Raw genomic sequence first — 18,446 nt, 5'->3', positions numbered from 1 at the left:
GCTCGGCTCGGTCTAATTTGACCAAGATGGCTTAACCCAACAAAAAAGGCAATTTAGTTGCTTTGAGAAGTTATTTGTTCTTGGCTTTATGCTCATCTGTAGCATGAAGCACAAGAACAGATTGGAAACATTTCAAGTTAATCTGTGAACTGACAAGAGGTGCTACGCGCCCTAACTCGTCAACAACAGCAAGAGGTGTCAGTGAAATTCAAGTGTACGAGAAGCTAGACTTTGAACTTACCTTAGGAGAACGTACAGGCTACAATGGATAGTTTTTTTCCTTTCTCCACTCCACCAAGAAGGTATTTTGATTGGTTTATACCAATCAAAGAGGAAATTATTTTGGTTCGTATTGTTTACAAATGAGAATTGAAGATGGATTATTAAGTTTTCAAAAGCCTTTCAATCAAGCATTTACTCTTTTCGCGTATCAGAATTAGCTGTGGCAAAGATGAAAAAGAGACAAATCCTTATTGTTTTTTCAATCATCTTAAGTAAACTTGGCATCAAGATCTCTAAGGATGAAGGACACAACAACATTGCCTAACAATACAATCTAGTTTCCAATTAATCAAACCATGAATGCACATCTGCAATTTGCAAATGCTTAAGTCTGTTGTGTGGGTGGCCGGTGGAGTGAGGCTATTGGCCCCTGCTTATGTTTTTGAGGAAATTGTACCTAATAAAGCTGTGGCCCTGAGAAAGTTTGTCTCCTAACTATCTACATTGAATCAACAGGTTAACATTATATACTCGAGACTCACCTAGGTCATAGCTTAAGGTACGCTGCGAGATTTGCACTTTTTGCACTGCAAGGATTCGTTCACCTTTAACATAGGGTTTTGAACTGGAATAGTGCTGGAATAGTACTAAACTGCTCAGTTTTGTAGCTTGGGCTGAGACTAGCACAAATCCGAAGCTTTTATGGCCCAACTATCATCCTAGACAGAGATGTTCCATTTCTTGTTCCGAAGAGCGCAGGGGCTCCGCCACAGGGGGGTAAGCGGGGGTATGGACCCTCTCAATAATTTACCTGGGGGGTACAGAACCCCCCCCCAATATTTTAAATACCTAAAAGCTTGTTTTCGCGTATGAATGACTAAATCATTCACAGAATGTGTTGAATAAATTAGAATGTGTTGACAGCCGCAAGGCTAAGGAATTTAAGATCAAGAAATAATGTTGTGAGTTGTGACACACACACACGAACTGCTCTCGCCGACCTATATGTACGGGAGTGTCATTATTCTACCATTTTCTTATTACTATGAATGCGTTTCAGATTGCTTGGATTAGCTAAGCATGCTAGGACTTTGGCTATAATTTCGTGAGAGGGGTCCAGTTTGCAGGACACCTATACACATGAATACCCACCCCAAAAGAGCTTCAAATCGATCTGAGAATCCTCTTACCATGTGAGGTCACCCGATAGTGCTGGGGGGGGGGGGGGTCCAAGCCGGTCTTTCGAGTGTCGTAGGGCGCTGTACGTAGCGCTGGCTAAGGGGACGGTCTGTGTCAATCTATCCGTGAGCCGTATGACGGCCGACAGGGCCCTACCCCGCGTTCGATGTCTCTCGGACGACGAAGATTCTACGTCGTCCGGCCAGTCACGTTCCATAACCGCAGCCGAGCCCCCGCTGACCTTAAACGGGATTGGCCGGACGATGTAGAATCTTCGTCGTCCGAGAGACATCGAACGCGGGGTTACCTAGCTGGCTGTGGCCGATGCGACCTAGTAAGGTCGTTCGAGTGAATCTCCGTGATCTTCCCTCGCCTCAGAGTAGACGCTCTTCTCCAAATGCCCGAGCCGTTTTCTATGTATATTTGACTTGCGTCGAGTAGGTACAACGAACAGCAGAGTCGAAAACGAATTGACAATGTCGCCGAAAGCCGCGGTCATATGCTGGCCGTCCCTAGTAGGTACTAGCAATATGCCCGCAGGCGCGGCGAGAAACAAGCTTAACGTACGCGTCACCGTCCGGCTACCGGGAGAGCCCCTACGGCGACCTTTGTTCACAGTCATGACGTCACGACAATGGGTTCCTAATGATACGGGCAGCGGCCGCCTCAGGGGTGCCGCCGTGACCTTTGCACGACAGGTTCTATAGCGTATGGCATAGCGGTTACTAGGGCCCTGTTTCACGGCGGAGCGCTGCAGTGGGGGCGACATGGGTATATAGGGCCTTGTGCAGTGCGCTGCGCGCGTCGGCGCATTGGGTTTCCATGGCAATATCAACAAACTTCCCTCTGACGCTACGCTATGACGTCATCGCAAAACGCTAGCACCGCGGCGCCAGAACCATCCACACGCTAGCAGTATTCGCACTCAAACTTCTGTTCAATTGGTACTAGGTTCTTGAAGGTCTCTGTTCAAAACGCGATTTACCATAAGGTGACGGATCGCACGTAACGTCATTCGAGTGACGTCAGGGGTATGCCTCAGCTCCCAGCGCGCTGCAGCGCGCGCAGCGTCGGGCGGTATAACAGGGCCCATGAAGGCTGACGTCAGCGGCAGGCCGGTTTACAAATAACAAACAAACTTGACGCACAATTGACAAGAGGTTGATAACAATCGATTGACAGCAATTGATTGATTAATAACGCGGTGACAATATAAATGAAAACATGAAATGACAAATCGCATAGATGATCCCTACACGAGCACCATACTAGTCTAAGCAGCCTCACACCGTTCTGAGGTAATCTGCAATAATCTGCACAGGGCTCTGAATGCAGGTTGCTACAGATAGGAGATCTACAAGTCACAACTCGTACAGGATCCCCATAACCTGACCTTTGATTCAAGTCCAGCATTTTGATACCCATTTTCAGATCAAGCTAGGTCACACTCTAATCACAGAGACTGAATGGCAGTCTCTAAGGACTCCATATTGCTATATGATGGCAGGGTTTTCAAATCCCTACAACGACTCCTAAATCCCTGCGCTTTCCTTTAACTACTTCCTTGGAGGACCCGACACCGGTCTAAGAGCGTACATATATAGGTATATATCTGAGCGCCTATGAAGGCCCCTGAATTCCCAAGCCCATGCCAGTCACTGAGAGCCTAATGCGCTGTCTGATGGCTAACACCGCCCTTGGAGCGCGCAACAGCAGCCTCCATTCCTCAAGAACGTTGATTTGAGAGGCCACCATGTCGGACGTCGGTGTTCTCCTTCTCAATCACGTGTACGATGGCATCCCAGCCAGTGCCGGCGTTACGGTCGAAGCCGTTGATAAACGCCTGAGCGATGGTCTCGAACAGATCGTCCGGCTCGAGATCGGGCTCCCAGAGCGGCTCGCACATGCCGTACATTTGCTCATTGCAGACGCCCGAAACGACAAAGTTGTCCATCTCGGTCTCGTAGCCGATCAGGTCCATCTCTATCTCATGAGCGTTGGACAGCAACGTCATGATCGGTTCGAGACATTTAAACAAGGAAGTCGACATTTCGGACATCGAATGAGAACAAATACTCGGTCTCGTAGCCGATCGGGTCCATCTCTATCTCATGAGCGTTGGACAGCAACGTCATGATCGGTTCGAGACATTAAAACAAAGAAGTCGACATTCCGGACATCGAATGAGAACAAATTAGCTTAACTGCTGAATTTGCCCAGAACACTGGTATTTATTTGGGAGCGACGCCATTTAAAGCTGGTAATTTTTAGACCACAAGAACACCACTTAAACACTGAAGTGGCCTCCTTTACAGTTCTCCTTCTCACAGAGCCGTTCGCCGTCTCCAGACACTGTGTGAGGGCTGTGCGAACCGACCACTGTGTGGAGGGCCCGGCGGCTGCGGCGCTGGGAGAGAGTCCAATAACGGTTGAAGTAGCGACCCGCCTTCAGAGCGGCTCGGTCCGGATTGTGCAGATACTTAGTGCGGCTCAGTAACGTCCCAAGCACAGTGCTCAGTGCAGCTCCTCAGCTCTGTCCAGTCTCCGAACAGCTGCTCAGTGCCGTACAGCCCGCCGAAGATGATGCACGGCCATGTAGACGAAAAGACCGGTCTCGACCACACCTGGCGGCAGGGGCGGGTCATTAAGAGGTCAGAGTTCACCGACGGGACGGCACTGACAAGCAACACTGTCCTAATTCGACATTCCGTACGTGACTTTTAGAGGTGCTGACGACGCAGTTTTATTTATCCATTAACTATAAAGCATTAAAATTACCGATCCAGGATAATCACGACTCATAAAAATCATTACAACCGACACATGCTTTGCCATGGTAAAAAAAAAAAAACAGCGAGGTAGAAACTCACAGGAGACCATTTTGAGCTGGATGTTGAGCGCTCTCCAGTGGTTGTCTTCATTGGAGAACAGCCAATCGAGCAGCAGAGTCCGTTGTTGGTCACCATGGGGTGCGACCTGGGGGAGGGGGGGGGGGGGGCTAGTGGACTTCGACAGCCGGATGGTGATGGTCTGTGGTTTTTAGCCTAGTTGAACTATTCCGGGCCGGGGCGCGGTCGACTCGACAAAGCAAATGGAACAGGCAACACGGCGAGGGCACGTACCGGGCCGCTGGGCGCTCGTCACGTCTAGTCTGCCGGAGCTGAGCGGCGCCTAGAGGGCTGTTGTGCTGCGCCGCCAAAATGATATATGCTGCAGCACGCATGTGCAGTGAGGGTTACGTCGCTCGTTATTCCCGCCCATACCACTCCGTCATCGCCTGTGTGACGTCACCTACTGAAGCATACTTCGTGAAGCCGGAACTTCGGTGCTGCAGGAGACGAAAGTGGCGCGGATTTAAGTTTACTGTGTAAATTTCTTATTGTACCTAAGCGGTTTGTATGCTGTTTTTTGGGTATCATGATCATTCTTTTTAGTGGCACATTGCAACTAACCACATTTGAACGGAATTCAACCGTTATTTGGGCGACAATCTCCAATCCTCCCACGCCACGGTTCCCTGCGCGTGGAGTAAGCTGCAGGAGTGTAATCGCCGCGCCGATTGTGGATTGCTCTTGATCGTCAATACATACATACATACATACATGCATACATACATACATACATACAGCGACGCTCGGCCGCTGCGTGCCGGCGGAGAGTGGGCGGAGCCAGTCGGCTGACGTCACCAAGGTATGACGCACGCAGCACAGATCTATGCTGCAGGGACCCGAACAGCCCTCCGGAGCGACTGACACGGCCAGCCGATGGCCCGGACTGGTCTGAAAAAGGAAGTAGGAAAATATCTGCAGACAATGCGAAATACGGCAGTTTTTTAATAGGCAGGGGAAGACGGGGGAACACCGCCCTTTGGGGAACACCGCCCACCCCGATATCAGAAATACCGTAAGGTGGGGCTATTTGAGACAGTGGGGCTATTTGCGACAGTATTTAAAATTGCTATAAAATAAAAACCACCTAAAACTATGCTTGCTTTTTTTGCTCAGGCGATTTACTGCTCGATTCCACACCTCCCTGAGCAAAAATATCACACAAAAATCAAACGATCTTCATTCTAGAGCGATTTTAAATACTGTCTCAAATAGCCCCACGGTCTAGGGCGACATCTGACCATCTTTTGGCAGCGTGACGTCAACAGAAGTGCAGGTATGGGCAGTGCACCGCATTGTTTGAGGTGATTTACAATATATGCCAAATTTACGTTTCGTGAATACGTTTTAAAGGTATTTTTTCTAGCATAATTAGCAGAAACCATAGTCCTGAAGTAGTATTTTTTTTTTTTTTGCTGTAATTATGGCCCATCCAAACATTTCGTACTTCTGCTCGAGAGCCATTTTCGTCGTGCTGCAATATTGAAGGATTTTTTTTTTTTAAAGAAAAATGCAGACCATTGGGTAATACCGCCCACTTTGGCAGTTTGGTTACGAGCGAGCGAGCGCAGCGAGCGAAGCGAGTCTTTTCAATATAACGGAAAAATCTCAGTATGAGCGGCCCGGCCCGGCCCGGCAAGACCTGTAACGCTTTTGAGAGGCTTATATCTCAGCAACCGCTGGACCGATTGGCCTGCGGTCTTTTTTGCTGGATAGCCCCATCCCTTCTACCCCGTAATTGACTACTTTTGATACATCTCAGTGACCGCCGTGGCACGTGCCACGTGAAAAGTCAAGGGTGTTCAAGCAGTTTTGCAAAAGTAATGATTTTGAGAGCGGTCTTTTTGGCCTGCGGTCTTTTTTGCTGGATAGCCCCATCCCTTCTACCCCGTAATTGACTACTTTTGATACATCTCAGTGACCGCCGTGGCACGTGCCACGTGAAAAGTCAAGGGTGTTCAAGCAGTTTTGCAAAAGTAATGATTTTGAGAGGCCCATATCTCAGCAGCGGCTTGAGCGATTGTCTTGCGGTCACTTTTATCGGGTTGCTGCATCCCTGGTATTTAATAGCACATTGTGATACCTGACGTAAGAATGACGCATTTCAAATAAAGAAAGAACGTTGTTGCTATGTTTTCTCTTCAGAGGGTAATGAAAAAGTTTGAGAAAATGAAATTTTGAGACTTTGATAAATGAGTACTGATAAATTTTGTAGTTGTATAAATGAATACTACATTGTACTAGGGATATAGTAAAATGGTTCCCACTGCACTTCATGAAAATACTACCAGTAAAACGCCTGTTTTGGGCGAAGAACGAGCGAGCGAGATAGTGAGACCTGCACGTGCGGAAGTGCGAGAGGGTACTTCCAACGGGCTTGTGCAAAGCACCCTTCTGACCGGTCGCTAGCGGTGTACCAAATTTGAACGCGATCGGCCCTGCCGTTCCTGAGATCTGGAAGCGGCATTCTGCACGTGCGCACGTGCAAACGGGGTCCAAACTGACTTTTGCACGGCACCCTACTAACCGGTCCCCAACCGTGTACCAAATTTGAGCGCAATCGGCCCAGCCATTCTCGAGATCTGGAAGCGTCCCCTGCACGTGCGCACGTGCAGCAACACCCTAACTGCAACACATGGGAATGCATTGCCTGGTGGGTGCCTACCTGTATGCCAAGTTTCAGGGAAATCGCCCCAGAAATTACCGAGGTATTGAAATGGAAACAAATTTGGCACCTCTTCTTTCTGTATTTAGCACGTGCAGTGGGGGTCACTCACATAGATCAAGAGTATCCGATCGTTGGTAGAAGGCAGCTACCCTGCAAAAATTATCGCGAGACAATCGCCCAAGTGGCTGCTGAGATATGAGCCTCTCAAAATCACGACTTTTGCAAAACAGCCTGAACACTTTTCACGTGGCACGTGCCACGACGGTCACTGAGTTGTATCAAAAGTAGTCAATTACGGGGTAGAAGGGATGGGGTTACCCAGCAAAAAAAAGACCGCAGGCCAATCGGTCCAGCGGTTGCTGAGATATATGCCTCTCAAAAGCGTTACAGGCCGGGCCGGGCCGGGCCGCTCATACTGAGATTTTTCCGTTATATTGAAAAGACTTCGCTTCGCTCGCTCGCTCGTAATAACGCCTCGAAATTTACGATAAGAAGGAAAATTTAATAGTTCAGCAATCTGCGAATAATATTTGTCTGATGAGCTCGGGCGTTGTTACCCAATGGGCGGTGTTACCCCCAAAATGTAAACATTACTAAATGTGTAGTAATGCAATTATGAATGAAACTACAAGAAAACAATTAGTTGATATCTTTGTAAAATTGATGCGACAATCCAATGAAACTGAGAGATTGACCATGTGGCCAAAAATTACGTGACTAGATCCTGAAAGGTTAAGGGGGTCGGTGTTCCCCCGTCTTCCCCTATAACCGTGACAGATAAGGCATCCAAAGTGATGAAGAGTTTTCCATCTCTTGGTATATTAGCCGTAGGCTAATATTCCAGGCAGCGGCACGAGGAGCCGGATGGAGGAAACATGGATGCACGCTTGGTAAGGGCAGGATAGTATATTAGGACGTGAGCTTTACCAAAAGGCATCCACGCACCGCGCTGCCCGCCCTTGACGCAATCAGCAAATAAGTTGGCTCCAAATGTGATAGCCAAATTTCAATTACGTTAATTCAAGTACGAAAGATGATTAGTTTCACTAAAAAAAGACTACGTCAAGAGCCCGTTACAACGTAACGGAAGACAAACCAGCCACTCCACACCTAGACAGTTTTTCACACGCATTCCTGCATTCACACTCGCCATTTCGTGCACCGGCCTGCCCGCTGCACAACGTAATATCTATGGCAACTATACTGTCTAAGGCATGATTGTTGCTCCAAATAGTTTTCTTTTTTCACAGACTGTAGTGTGCTTTACATGAAAATATAATGTAGTAGATGATACCTGTTCATTTCATCACTAAACGTGTGAAATGTTCAAATCATGTTGGTATGTGGATAAGAACCGATAATAGGACTAAATGTAGAATGTCGGTGGCTGCTGGACGCATCTGCAACTGAGCTCATGGTCCTAATCATCCGCGAAGGCGACAAAACTACAGTAATGTCACGATAAAGATGCGCAGTACCCTGTGTGTTCATGGCATACAGCTGCAAGCTAAGACAAAACTAGAAACGATGTTTGGGTACAACATAAGTGAAGCAATACCAATGCAGAACTACTTGGAGTCACAGGAACCACACTCAGGAATCACAGGAATGTGTCCAACATATCAATCAGCTAACATGAAGGGACGCATGTGTAAGGCCGCATGTACAACTGCAATCGCTCTTGATCGACTACAAGAATGGAAAGAAAACGCCAACGGAGTAAAACTTCACCATGTGAATCTGTGTATAACAACTAGCATTCGTGATCAAGTATGCACAACAAATGTGAGGTGAGGATACGTTGTCATTGCGATACAACATCAACTGATACAATATTGCAATGCATTTTGCACTCATTCTTGCATATTGATAAGATCAAAAGTAAGGCGATAATGTGGATAAGTGTGTTGGCCGATGTCGAAGACTGACGGTGATTACGAACTGATTGACAGGCGACCGGATTGACGGTGATGCGCCTGACCGATCGTTGGGGTGCATGTCGCATCTGATGTCTATGGAAAACAGCGAAGGAGAAAACAGGACTATGGTGAAGGGCTGTTCTAACATCACATGAAACGGGAATGAGCATTAACACCTGCCAATGAAAGCAGTGAAAAACAGCCAAACTGCCTGTTTATCCTGCCATGGTGCTAATGCCCAAAGTCAAGTTTTGTTTATGTGTGTGTGGAAAGCGGTAGGGCGCTATACGCTAAGCTATCATCTGTTTTAGCTTTGGTATCACAATACAAGTATTAGGTGCTCGCACACTACTGCCAGTAGTTCAGTCGGTACTGAGTAGCCCGCAGCTAATAACAACCTGATATTTGCTTCCTGCACAAACGTAGATGGCAGATAGCATTATGGAAGTGTCTTTACATGATGAGTCTGATCGACGATGATGAATGAAATGTCATTTGAAGTCGTTGAAAGATGACGATGTCCGGGTCACAACGAAGTGACTTAAAACTTGCAGGATGAATAACTGATGATAAGGCCGATGAATGTGGCTTGTGCTGCAGCCGAAGCCTGTGTGACGGAAGACCGGTGAGGTACAAATGGAGCAAGGAAACGAGACGTGAATGTACACCAAGCAAAATGATATTTAGCTATCATAAGCGTTGACAATGGTGAATAGTCGAGCTGTTCGCCATATTGGACCTTCGCACCATAGCCATTGCAATATCAAGCTGCCCAAATTGTCATTAGCTTTCGCAGCCCAAGTCCAGTATTAAGTCTTAAAGAACTTGCCAAGGCAATATAGTTGTGAGCAGCCCGAAGTTCATGGACGGGTGATGACATTTGTTTCTAGCAAAAAGTAGACGACGTCCAGCGCTGTAGTTGAACAGTGCCACTGCCAGCAAGGGAGAAGGTTTCAGAAAAAAATAATACCGGGAATTCGGTTAGATGGTTATGGAAAGGACCATATTAACCCTCGCCCGTATAGGGGGGGGGGTCGAACGGACCCCCCCCCCATGGTTTTTCGCGAATAACTCGCGTAAAAAGCGGCCGATCGCGACGAAACTTTCAGTACCCTCGCGTTAATCAATTTTACACCTACCCTGAAAATTTCATGACCCTGACCCCAATGACCTTTGACCTGTGACCTACTTTTCGAGACCATGTTTGGCCGGAATCGCGATTCGGCGTATGTCGGCTCGCATTAGCCGCGCGTTTGCAGTCTTTTCGTGGTTTCAAGGGTTCAAACATGTGATATGATGTTGCCCCCATTCATTAGGGTGGGTGTCCAGGTCACCTGAAGGTCAGGTCAGGTCATTGACCTTTGGTGACCTCGGTTCACTTTTTCGAGTTTTACATGTTTCTAGGCCAGTTTTTTAGCTGAATTCGAATTTAGCAACTATATGAACATTTACGAAGTAGTTTTGGTGCCTTCGTAACATGTTACGAAGCTGTTAGAGGCGGTTGACACCTACTAGGAATACCCGGCAGGACCCCTACTGGTTGACCTGACCTGACCTGACCCGACCTGGACTAAATGCATAAATACATTATCTGTGATCAAAACTAACATGATATTCGTGATCAGCGCCCCGAAAAACCCTAATGCAGCCACACTTTACGACGTTCTAACAGGTTCCGATTTTCCCGACTTTTGGGTCATTGACCTGACCTGCAAGGTCAACCAATGACCTAGGACCTTAAAATTAGGTATCATCGGCTTCCTCTCGTCACGGGCAACACGCTTGTTTTTTCCGCGAAGCTCTAGCTCGATCAGGGGCGAAACGGCAAGGGGGGGGGGTCCAACGGACCCCCCCCCTTATACGTTCGCGGCTGGAAAAACACCAATACGGGCGAGGGTTAAGGTATTTAGAATGTATTTGATTGATATGTGTAGGCACTGCTTTAAAAGTACAGTAAATTACTAAAAACCAAAGCAACGTTGGAAGGGTTTTCCGTAGGTATGCATTTAGTTAGCCAAGCAAACAAAGTCACAGGCTCTTGCACATATTACAGAGTGATCCGGCACTGGTGTGACAAAAAACTCACTTGCACTGGGGTCTGGGCTCACAGAGTAGATCCAACAGATAACAGGTCGCATTCAGCATCGCGCCGGACACTACTGAAAATGTTGACAAGCGTCTGTCAGTAAACGCAAACATCAATCCCAATAGATGCATGCAAACGATGACAAACATCATTGTTGTTGGCATTGTGTAGGAAAGAGGACAGTAAATGATCACACAAAATGTAAAGCATTCTACAACGTGCTGACAATCAAATATGAATACATACCAGCCGTACGTAAGTGCCTGCAAAAATGTTGATCTCTTGATGGTGATGGACAAGGTACCGTAAAACGATTTGGAATCCTGGAGCAGAGCTGGTCGTTCAGTTACCAACATCCTTTGATAAAGAAATAAGCCGGAGGCAGAAACTGGCACTTGTGAGTGCAGAGGCAGTCATCACACAGTCCCGGAAGACGTGGCTGGGCGAGGCGTCCAGGCGTCCAAGCGGCGCTTGGTCATACACGGTTGCCATTGGATACTGCGAAAACAACCTGCAGGCACATAAGGACAATGAGTTTAAGTTTTGAACACGCTTTTCGTTCCCTTGTTGCATTATGAACGTATATCTGCTGATAGGTGCCATAGTTCGTCCTAAGTTCGACCCTCACTGTAAACGTCTCTTCGAACACAGCACGAGAATTGCTAGCTGAATTACTAAGAAGAGGAAAATGGTTGTCGCACGTTGAATTTCACTGATGAAAAACTTTATCAAAGTTATTTCTTTCTGGCTCCTATTTCCCAGACCCCTCAGCTCGTATTTGCTCATATTTACAACCCCACAGGGATAGACGATTTGTCAGGAGTAATAACTGAACTAATTAATAAATCGCACCGCGTTTAACACAACGGTATCAATGGGCGCTAACCAATTTTCTCAGTAATTCTCGTGCTGTGTTCAAAAAGATGTTTACAGTCAGGGCCGAACTTTAAAAAGAAAACGAACTATAGTAACTGTCACCTAAGTGACAAATACAAAATTACCAGCAACGGGAAGCACAATATGTTTTCCGTGGTCGACGGCAAATTCTTCTACGGTATCGACGGTAAGGATGACTTGTACTATACCTGTTGACATAAAGATGTAACGGATGATTAGTTAACATGGCGGAAGGGCGAAACGAGTCGTCGCGAAAATATCATATGTCAAGTCAGCGAATAGCTGCTTATAGCTTATAGTTGTATATAGTAGTTATAAGCTTATAGTTGTAACGTCCGATGGTGGTGAGTAAAATGAATTGCAGGCTAGACACATGATAAATATTAATAAAAAGTATGTAAAGCCAATAAACAGAAGGCTAGAAGCGTAATTGATTCAACGTTGAATGCCTGTATCTAGGAATAAAGGTCATCCTATTCGGGCATCAACGCGTCCAGCAAATATTAACGTTTTGTAGGCATAAAATACCGTAAAACGATTTGGAATCTTGGAGCAGAGCTGGTCGTTCAGTTACCAACATCCTTTGATAAAGAAATAGGCCGGAGGCAGAAACTGGCACTTGAGATTGCAAAGGCAGTCATCACACAGTCCCGGAAGACGGGGCTAGACAAGGCGTCCAAGGGGCGCCTGGTCATACACGGTTGCTATTGGATACTGCGAAAACAACCTGCAGGCACATCATGACAAAGAATAAACGTTTTGAATAGGTACGCTTTTCGTTACCTATATGATCAAACATGACATTGACACAATGACCAAATAAAACAAATCACCTCCAAACGGTAATAAACGTAATGTTTTTGTTTATAAAAAATCTGGTTTGGTAGCGTGTACCATTATGCTCCCATTCCACTTACTGTTCACAGATCCAAACTCATGAAGCTCCTAAGATGCCGTTCATGATGACGAGTGTGTTCAATGAAGCTTCTTCTGCTGCATGATGCACTGGTATGGTATGGTATGGTATTTGTGGCTTACGGGCCACCACAGCGTTCTGTATTTGGGCCCGGTTCTGTCGTCCGTCTTCGTTGTTGGTCCGTCCATTGTCTTGAAGTGTCCGTCGTCTTCTTGGCTCGTAAGGGTGGGCTGAGGGGTGGGTCAGGGTTCCTAGCTATCTCCTCCCGGGTAGCCGGATTGCCCCTTCTATTATTATTTTTTGTTTGTTTTTTTTTGTTTTTTTTTTGCCATTTTGCCATTCTGGGGTCTTTTATTTTGATTCTCATTGTTTTGAATGTTTTTTTTCTTTTTGGCTTCTTTTTTGGCTTTTTTTGGCTTTTTTGTCCTTGGCTCTAGGGGAGGAGATTTACAGGTCATTTATCAGCCCAGTGTTGTGTATGTAGTGGATGAGTAGTGTTGTTAGCTCGGGGTGTAAGTCCCCGAGCAGTGTTGTGAGTGTTAGTGGGATGTTGGCGTCTCTGCAGTATGTTTGTATGTTTGTCCTGTGGTGTTGGTATTGTGGGCATGTGAGTAGCAGATGTTTGACAGTGATGAAAGTGTTGCAGGTGTTGCATTTCGGTCTCGGGCTTCTTGTGATGATGTAGTTGTGTGTGATAGCGGTGTGTCCAATGCGAAGTCGTGTAATAGTCCTCTCGTTTTTGCGTGAGTTCATGTTCTTGGTGTGCCAGTGTTCTATGCGTGGTTGAATGCATCATGCACTTCTGGACAGTGATTGATATCGGACTTGCTTGGGCGTGTGTATGCGAGTGATATGTAGTGGTGACCAATTGTACCAAAAGAAAATGGCATTGAGAACATGATTTGCAAGCGCAACATGCGGCACTACTCACGTGCATACAATGACAAGAAAAACAGAAAGTGTCGTAAATGACGCCATAAAACATTGTATGGGCTACAAATATCTCCGCAACGCAATCCTGGCGTGAGCTAATTCAGTACCTACTTTCGCGGGAACACTTTAAACTCATGTACGTAATGTTCATACGACGCAAGACTCATATACAAACATACAACACTAAAAACACAGAATACGGACATTTTGTACCAGTATTGCATTGTATCAACAGCGAGCTGGAAAACTGGCGGCACCTTTGTCTCCAACTACGTGCCAGCAGTGCAATAGGTAGCTGGCATTCAGATCTAGCAATAATGTGTGCTCCTGATGTTAATGGCAACTGTGAGGAGGATGAAACAATTCTGAATTTGATAGGACAAAACTGTCTGGCCAATCTGTTCCGAGCACAACTCACTTTCCCTGGACATGCAGAGTATGTGTTGTTGTGAGTTACCTATCAGATGACACATCGCTCTGCTTATGGTAGACCTGCAATATGTGACTTGCATGTAAATCCTGCCAGCAGCATGAAGTTTCGCACAACAAAACTGTTTTCTCTGTGTGGGCTTGCATATTTCGTTGGCAGCAGGCAGGCACAATGCGAGTTCCATACACCACTGACTACACGCACTCATCCACGTATTTACTTGGAAGCTAGTACCTATGCACTCATTCACTAAATTACGTGTAAGATGACACATACGCACACCCTCACATACGCACATACATACTCACACACCCACATCCACCCTTACACACTCACAGGCACCTATGCTCAAAAATTCCATACATTCAGGGTTCCCGATGAGGTTAAGTGTGTCTACTGTTTTCTGTCACATTACGTCATCACCAAAAGGATTGAATAAAAATTTTCTAGGGTTAAGAAGCATAAGCAATTGCTGACACATACTTGTCACTTACGTCTAATATGCCCTACTGCAACCATAAGATTCAGTTGAACCACTTTGCTCATCTTTACTTTCAAGCTGACGATCAGCATTGACGAATCAGCATTGGTTTGGCCTTCATGAAAGCTTGCGTCAATAGCGCAAATGCATTGCTTGTGGACGAATGGCTTTTAGTATAAATGCACATAGGTAAAGTGAACTGCGCACATGCTGTGACAAACTTTTGTTTGCCTAGTAAGAAAACAGTAGACACACTAGCTAGTTTGGATAAAGGGATATTCTCGTGCGTCTAAACGGTTAATATATTCGAATTTAAGGTTGACGAAATGTCAACGGTTGTTTGTGACGAACGGGGACTATAGAAACAGTTACTGAAGTTTGGAGGACGTATCGACTGCTGAAATAATGTTTGCCAATGAGCAAGAACATCATGCGATAACCTGATTAACTAGATACGTTAGTTCCGACTAACATTGCGTCGTAGTTTCGGATACTCCGAATGGAACTTGAAAACGTTAACAAATACTTTTGTTATCGGCCATCGTACAATGCTTGAAACAGTGCCTAAAGCAAACAGTCAACGTCCGTAAATATAGTCTGGTGCAGCATGTGCACTAATGGTATTGAACATGCATGTCGATGACCCGACATGCACGTCATCGAGAGTACAGTATGACGAGAATATCCCTTTAGTTGTCTAGAAGTTGAAGGTCTTGAAGTAGAAGGTCTTGAAGTTGAAGGTCCGCGGAGAAAGCTCGCCACCGTAGACACTATAGCCGGGGATAACAGCAGCAATTGAAATTTCATTTGGCAAATAAGTGACGATGAGGCACAACTGCAAATAATCTTTTTCTTGACCGCCTTCCATCAGCAACGTGCTATAGTACCATAATTGCCAGAAGAAAACCGCTCATTTGCAGCCTCATTTTATAGACATCTGTTGAAGGAAATATATTTTCTTTTAACCTTTAACAAGTCCGCAAACTTTGCTTGGCATGAGCGATTAAGCGCTAGAAGTTGAAGCTTGATCTAACGAAAAAGGAAACAATACTTAAGCTCATGATGCATAGACAAATATGCACAGAGAGTCCGGATGCGGCAGTGAAAGCGTGTGTCAACTGACGCAAGGTTACAATGCTATTTACCGACGAAAAATGCGATTTTGAAGCATTTTCGTGGATAAAGTGAATGTAGACTCAGACGTATTAGGTAATAGTATGCTTGAATAATGAAAAATATCAATTAAAGAGAAGCTTTGCACTCACTCATTGTGCAAATGTAGCAGCCTAATAGCATTTACATAAAGAATCTCAATTTTATCTTCAATTGCTGCCGTGATATCTTATCCCCGACCTTGCCTCGCACATGACGACCCGTGGGGGGAGTCTGGTATCCACCGCCAGCAATTGTGCACACTGGTTCGGTGGACTGGACGTAAAATGACGCCACTCTACAACAGACTCATGATCTCCGAGTGAGATCGATCTCCAAGTGAGACCTGGGTTTAGAGGCGCTTTAGCATGGAAAGCTCCTCAAGGCTCCCGTCGCGTGCCTCGCAAATGATACGAGCCATACGCGCCCCCCGGGATTTTAGCCCATGCAGGCTGTTTTTTGAGATGAAGTCTCCACTAACGTTACGTCAGCTTGTGCGTCACCAGTTTCAACAACGAGAATAGTTTATGTTTGGATTAGACGGATGATATGCTTCCTAGCAATGTGGATACATAAATGAACTGTCAGGTAAGCTGAAGCCACCAAAGGTAGATTAGATATCGAACAAGTTTTGTGCAATTTTTATTGCACAGTTTTGTTTTTAAAACAAAGAATGCATTATGCAGTCATTGCTTCGTGCATTCCATTGGAAGCAAAGCTTCTAATCATCGTCTGCAAGTGAACTGATGATTTTAAGAATGGACGGCACAAAAATAGGACGCCGGTATTTGACAGAATACGTTAATTTACACAAATACGATTAAAGGGACCCTCCCACCTTCAAAAAAGTTTATGAATTGGCATAAAAGTGATGTCGCTCGGTTCAGAAAGAGCGAAAACGAATATCTACCAAATTTCACCGAAAAATATTCACCGGTTTTCAAGATATTGGACTTTTACTTTTGTTTACTTTTTGGGATCTCCGCTGTTCCTAGCGACTTTATTTGGAAGCAATAGTTTGGCAGCTCAAAGCAACATATACCACCACGTGCTACAAAACGTTTTAGTCAAACATTTAAAATTCGTTAGATATCTGCGCTGACGTCACACATTCAGAGGGGTATTCCTATGCATTAGCCCTTCTGAATCAAATTGCTGCAATTTTGAAATTCAATATTTCCGATTTAAGGCATTTATCGATGTTGTGAGTGCCGAAACTGGTAATTGTGAGCCAGGGACCCCATTTTGGCTATCTCAACTCAAATCTAATGTTAAGGTGGGAGGCACGTTAACATTAGTTTTGAGTTGAGATACCCAAATTGGGGTCCTTGGCTGGAAATCACCGGTTTCGGCACTCGCAACATCGAGAAATGCCTTAGATCGAAAATATTTAGATTCAAAGTTGCAGCACTTTGGATTCAGAGGGGCTAATGCACTTAGATGCCCCCTCTTAATGTGTGACATCACCGATTTACTTAAACTTTGGTAAGACAATTTTTGCCATGGTTTTATAGATACTAAATTGCGCGTGACATATCCCGCACTTTCAAGATACCACATTATTGCTTCCAAATGACGTCATAGGAACAGGTAAGGCCCTGGAAAGGGAAAAAAGTTAAAGTCTTATGTCCAGACTGGTGTTTGATTCACCGTGATTGAGTCGAAAGGTTTGATTCACCGTCCGGATGGTTTGATTTTTAAGCCATGATTGAATCAAACTCATTGGGAATCAGGGTTGATTGAATCAAACAAATTAACGATTCATGAACCTTAAAAAAAAAAATGAAGCGAACATAGTTCATCAACAAATGTTAACACTACTGCCATGTGATGATAATTGCATACCAACAAAAAGAACACAACAAATACAATACTATCCCTGATATTTATCTTTATTTTTAAATATAATGAAAAAAAAAGAATCGTTCAATAACTTTTTGGCTGAATCAAACGTGAATCATTCCTTTTTTCTCATTCTCTGAATCAAAAGGAATCGATTCACCAATTTTTTTGGAAGGAATCGAACAGTGATTGAATCAAACAAAAAACAAATGAATCAATGATTGAATCGATCCAAAAAAGGTGAATCAATAACCAGTCTGCTTATGGCCAAAAAAAAAAACGAGCAATATTTTAAGCGAAATTTGGTGGATATTCATGTTTGTTCTTTCTGAACCAAGATACATCACTTTCATGCCAATTCGTTAACTTTTTCGAGGTGAGAGGGTCCCTTTAAATTTGTTATTTGAATCAAGAGGTGACGCATGTCGCCGCACGAACGACCCAGCCAGCCTGCCTTCGTGGTTAGCGTGGGAGCTCGGTCCACAACCACGGCGATGATGCCCAGCTGTGGAGCCGTACAAGCACAGGCGCAAGACTAAGCAACCACGGGCAGATCTTCTTTTCAATGTGTGGTGTGTGCACGCCACCACACTCCCCAGCAACAGGGATTTACTATGCAGCAAGGGCGGGCAATCGGAGAGATTGCCGGTACGGCGGACAGCCAGGTGCCCACACCGTACCAAAGTAGATATGCTGGGATTTTTAGCAAGCCCTTGGTCTCGAAGATCTCGAAGAATCTCGTTGATGTTGATGGCGGACAATCTACCAATTGGAGAGATTGCCGGTACGGCGGACAGCATGGTGCCCATTCCGTACCACGTCGACGGCCCATG

At 45.4% G+C, this 18,446-nt stretch overlaps 1 long non-coding RNA gene across 6 annotated transcripts; it reads right to left on the bottom strand.

The window, feature by feature from the left end:
* Positions 1-1,806: 1,806 nt before the first annotated feature.
* Positions 1,807-17,629, bottom strand: LOC122376306. Of its 6 annotated transcripts, XR_006255598.1 has the most exons (5): positions 11,209-17,629; positions 10,963-11,035; positions 5,028-5,180; positions 4,272-4,377; positions 1,807-4,025 (listed from the first exon to the last, which is right to left on the bottom strand). It is a non-coding gene; the product is annotated as an uncharacterized LOC122376306 (long non-coding RNA). The 6 variants fall into 6 exon arrangements; XR_006255597.1 differs by having other exon boundaries at positions 5,020-5,180; positions 10,963-17,629; XR_006255595.1 differs by having other exon boundaries at positions 10,963-17,629.
* Between the last annotated feature and the right edge of the window lie 817 nt (positions 17,630-18,446).

Source organism: Amphibalanus amphitrite, unplaced genomic scaffold, assembly GCF_019059575.1.
Source record: "Amphibalanus amphitrite isolate SeventyFive unplaced genomic scaffold, NRLGWU_Aamphi_draft 002094F_arrow, whole genome shotgun sequence".
In the NCBI taxonomy this organism is placed as follows: Eukaryota; Metazoa; Arthropoda; class Thecostraca; order Balanomorpha; family Balanidae; genus Amphibalanus; species Amphibalanus amphitrite.
The sequence above is the reverse complement of the archived record's forward strand: the minus strand, read 5'-3'. Positions and strand labels throughout refer to the sequence as shown.